Raw genomic sequence first — 5,199 nt, forward strand, 5'->3', positions numbered from 1 at the left:
CCAGAGTTATAAGTCCTTATGAGACATTGCAAAAGATAGGTCCAATAGCGTATAGGTTGGCTTTGCCACCTAGCTTTGGAAATGTGCATAACGCGTTTCACGTGTCACAATTGAGAGGATATATATTTTCGACCCAAACCATGTGGTTTACTAAGAAGAAATGATCTTAGAACCAGACTTGAGTTATGAAGAGAGACCTCAGATGATGCTAGATCATAAAATTCGGCAATTGAGTAATAAGTCGATTGCATTGGATAAGGTCCAATGGAGATATGATAGTTAGAAAGAAGTGGAAAGAGAGCTTGAGGATAAGATGTGAGAGAAGTACCCGAAACATTTACAAGAGGTACAAATTTCGGGACGAAATTTATTTTAAGGGGGAGGGTATGTAATACCCGGGCTTTTGATGACGTGTTTAATTTCTTGAGTTTGAGTAATTAAGGTTTAGATCCCTTGTTTGATTTACTTTGTAAAGAGATGAGGAGTTATATGAAGTTTTCTTGTTATTTTTTTAAGATGTTGAGATGTTCTTTCGATGATGTGAGAATGATGTGAGATTTTATATCCGTATTTGAGTTTGAGTATTTGAATAATTCGAGATAATTATTTGAATGAGAATGATGAACTCGGAAGTGAGATCTGAGTCCGTTAAGACGTTTTTCAAAATTTTGACTTTTTGACGATGAATAGTAAAATACTGCTATTTCGTCTTTTTGTCGACTTTCAAAATCTTATGTGCACGTCGTCGAGAAATATTCTTAGTTTTTCGATACGAGTCCAATAATGAAAGTTTTTATTTTTTTTTTACGACGAGTGAATAGTGAATCGGGATTTCTCGATAAACGTGTAGATCTCGTTTATCAGAATTTCGAGAACGAGCTTGTATTTTCTATATTTATATAGAATTACGAGTGTAATGAAAGTGAGTAGAGGTTGAGAGGGCGAGTAACGAAGAGTATGGGTAGTTAGTCGTTAAAACGAGACGAGACGAGATATTTAACGACTAAATATCTAACCTACCCTACCCCTAACCACCCCCCAACCGCCCAAACCCACTCACTCACACTATATCACGTTGATATCAGCCACAACACACACACTAACACCTAAAACACACACACACTTCACGCATAACACCATTTTCTTTGGTGTTGGAGCTTTTGACCTCCGATTTGAGCACCGAGACGAGCGTTGATCATCTTTTCGATCACGTATCTAAGTAGGTAAGACCTCTACCTACGTTTTGATGGTTTTCTTTTCGATTTTCGTCGACGTCGAAAAACGTCGATTCTCGACTTTATTTTGAAACGACGTCGGATCGTCGTGAAATTTTAGTATGTTGTTCTTGGGTAGATGTTGAGCATGTTTAATGAAGGGAGTAAGAACGGAACGAACCGTAGCTATGAAACCCATGAGGGCAGCCCCGTTTTTCACATATTAGCTTGTCTTTCGATTTTTGTTTGATCGTTTTGACTTGATATTTGTGCTTAGGGGTATGCTAGAATCGATATATATTAAATTCGTATTTTTCCAAGCACGAAAATTGTATAAATTTTTAGAGTATGATTATTTAAATTCGTGAAGTTTGAGACGTTGCATAATGCATATTATTGCGTATATGTGTTCTACGATATCACATGAGCATGCTAATTGATTTACAATTTATGGATGATAATTGTTGAACGAAATTAAAACTGAAATTCTGTCAAAATTTTACAGCAGTTTCAAGCTTATGTTTCGATGAGTTTTCATTGCTTGATGGCTCTGAAATTTTAGTATGTTTATCTATGATATGTGTATTTCGTTGCTGCAAAATTTCATGTCTTTTGGATGATTTTGCTATTTTAAAGATATTTTGAAAAATCCTTGACAGAATCTGTCAACTATTGGTAGACTTCACAAAAACGTTTATATCTATTAATCCATGAAGGATTTTGCATCACCGTTTTTTTTAAACGAAACTAGACTTCAATACTTTTCTAAAAACATAAGATTTCGATTTTTATGACCTCTGAAACAGAGCAGTTTATTATTTCAAAAATGCCCTGTTCTGCTGTCATATTTGTCCAACAGTAAAAGTGTATGAGTTTCATTGTTTATTTGGCAGATCATATGAACGTTTTCTCTTGTGAAATTTTAAACAAATCTTCAAGGATACCTTTAGTTTTGGATGATTAAATTTGATGGAATTTTATTAAGGTTTGCCTTGGTTTCTAATGGCCTAAACAAAATTGGCAGAAACTGTCAATCTTTGACAGCCTGCACTAAAAGAGCAATATCTCCAAAAACCTTTAACCTTTTTGGTTAACTACCATTTTTAGAGTGAACTACACTTCATGAAGTTTTTGAGATCAATTGGTATGAGAGTTTATGATGATTGAGTTGGTTGTTATGAATTTTTAAAGATGACACAAAAACAGCAAAACTTTCTAGAAAACAACTTGATTATATTTGTTTTGATGGATGATACGATATGACTAAATGGTGTGAGTTGTGAGAGTTATGATTAACGCACATAAATGTTGGTATCTGACACTCGAACAATTGGTGTCGAGTATAAATGATAGTTTACTGATAAAGAGTTTTGATGATTTTGAATTGTTTGGTTTGCGTTGAAAAGATGTCAAGATGTTAAGTTTTGAGTCGAGAGACGAGTTCACGTAGTGAGATTCACGCGTTGAAATCTCGTGGCTGACATTATATATGAATAGGTCATGCCGAAATTTTTTAGTGAAATTAGAATTTGAGCATAGTCAATTCTTGTTGACCCGTGACTCAAATACATGCCTAATGGAAAGTTTAACTTTCTAATCGGTTAATTAGACGAGATGAGAGCGAATAGATCTGCTAAGAAAGTGGACTTTTCGATGTGTTAAATATTTCTTTTAATTGAAGCGCTGCTAATTATAACATAAGGATGTTATAATTAATGAGTAATGACGAGAGATAATAATTGTTATATTGATTAACAATCAAGAGAGATGAACATTAGAGATACTAATGTTTCATAAAAGAGATTAGATTATTAATCGAGGTTTCTTTTATAACTTCTCACCAATTCTTCATAACGATGAAGGTCCTTTTGGGAAGTAACGACTTGAGGGAGAGAGTGACGTTACTCATTGATACAGAGACACAACGAGGTGGGCATTACTTTTACTATACGTATATAGAGATCCCCTACGTGTCGTAGGCCTCTTATACGAATGAATGCATGAGATGATTTAACTGTTAATTTCAGTTTTATATATATCTATCAAATGAGTTTAATGTTACATTTGAGCAAGTTATTTCGTTACAAAATATTTGAGTCAAAGTTATTTCAAGTATTGTCTTGCCATAAAATGTTTAAATTTTAGTATGATATCTATCTGCTTTGGCTTTGCCAATGATGCAATCGAATTCGGGTCCTGAGCAGTTGATAGCTATCCTGCCAGGGCTAGTGTACACCAGTGACCGTGAGTCATCTAGCGGGTTGGCCGGTCAAGTGACCGTGAGAGGTGGCCACCTCTCCGGCACACAGTTTCAGATATGATAGATTACAAAAGAACTTAGTCTGATCAGACGAACTTTAAGAATCACAAATGAACTTAGTAAGCTTGGGCATTTTTAGCGAAAAAACTCCCTTGCTGTACTGATTATGATGGCATGACAATTTACAGTTTTGAAGCATGTATTTTTATACCTAGGCATACGTGCCCACTGAGTGCTTATGTACTCAGCCCTGCATATGTTTTCTAAATGTGCAGGTTGAGCTGATGTGATGATGGTGCTGCAATGAGCGGAGTCTCCAGGGTTGTTAATAAATAGTTAACCTGTCTAGAATATGTCTTCATACATATGTCTAGCTACTTTCCGCTGCAAGATGTTGTTGATGTTATAGTATGTTATGTCATACTTTGAGTCTTAAGAGAATGGTTGCATATGATGTATAACTTGATTAATGATATTAATTAACTTTTATGCAGTCTTTCATAGACTGTTTTCAATTGAGTATTAATGAATAAAAATGACGAGTTTTATTAAGATGAGTAAGTTTTACGGCTATAAATGACGCCCCTTTTCTTCCCCTTCTTCTTTAACCCCATCCCTAGTCGTGGATCACTCGGCCTAACTATCCCTAGTTAGGGCGGGCTGTGACATATGGTTCCCATGAGAAAGTAGAGATTCGAAAATAGCATGACCGGTAAGTTACATCCACCACCTCTTTTATATATTATATAGATTTGTCTGTCTTTGACGATATCATAATAGTCATTTTTATTGGAATAATTGCTTAAATCAGGGGTCAGTGACAGTGTCATACTTATCTTCACTTTATATATATAAATACATAAATTATAATATTATATTTTAATTGTTATGAAAATTTATACCAATCAATTTAATTATACATCTCTTAAAAAAAATTAACTATACATGCTAACAATAAAACAATTTTTATGCTATCATTTTTATATATAGCAAAATTTAATGCTCATCTATTTATATATACGTCAACACACAAAATAAAAGTATCAATTAGTTGGTTGATTAACAATATTAATGGTCATAATTTAGCAAGGGAAATTTATATACAATAAAAAATTTATGTATTTAATTAAGATGTACTAGTATTTAATTGGGAATAATTATATTTTGAAAATACAAAACTCCTCGATATGCCCGAGCAGTTTAAAGAGAGACTTCAAAATACAGGTGATCCCGCTCGTCATGTTTGGTAAATTAGTATATGGATATCAATCTGATATACCCGATATCCTCATATTCTATTTTCCCTCTTCTCTCATATGCCAATTTTTTGCACGGTATCGGTGATATCTTTTATGCTCTCTCCTCAGTTTTTTTTTCAAATTAAATTGAAAATTAGCATACGGAGTAATTTTGACGTACTGTTAAATAATAATTAAATAAAAACATTAATTAATTAAAGAGTCAGAAAGCATTTGAGTAAAAGAAATTTGACTATAAATAGAAGACCCACTCTTGGGAAAACAAAGAGAGAACAATTTTAAAGAAGAGAAAACAATGTCACAAAAAAAACTTCTTGTGCTACAATGTCACAAAAAAAAAAAAAAAACAACTTGTTGTTGTAGATAATGGCTACCAGAGTATGAAACCCTCATACCATTCATCAATTCCGTGCACCAAGAAATTGTTCAGAAAAAAAATTTCAAGATGCAAGAAGACCCCAAGAAG

The 5,199-nt window shown here is 33.6% G+C and overlaps 1 long non-coding RNA gene across 1 annotated transcript; it reads left to right on the forward strand.

Moving 5' to 3' along the window:
• Positions 1 to 3,065: 3,065 nt before the first annotated feature.
• LOC130994742 (uncharacterized) lies at positions 3,066 to 4,026 on the forward strand. Its single transcript, XR_009091905.1, has 2 exons — positions 3,066 to 3,143; positions 3,750 to 4,026. It is a non-coding gene; the product is annotated as an uncharacterized LOC130994742 (long non-coding RNA).
• Positions 4,027 to 5,199: the final 1,173 nt, after the last annotated feature.

Source organism: Salvia miltiorrhiza, chromosome 7 (genome assembly GCF_028751815.1).
Source record: "Salvia miltiorrhiza cultivar Shanhuang (shh) chromosome 7, IMPLAD_Smil_shh, whole genome shotgun sequence".
Classification (NCBI taxonomy): Eukaryota; Viridiplantae; Streptophyta; class Magnoliopsida; order Lamiales; family Lamiaceae; genus Salvia; species Salvia miltiorrhiza.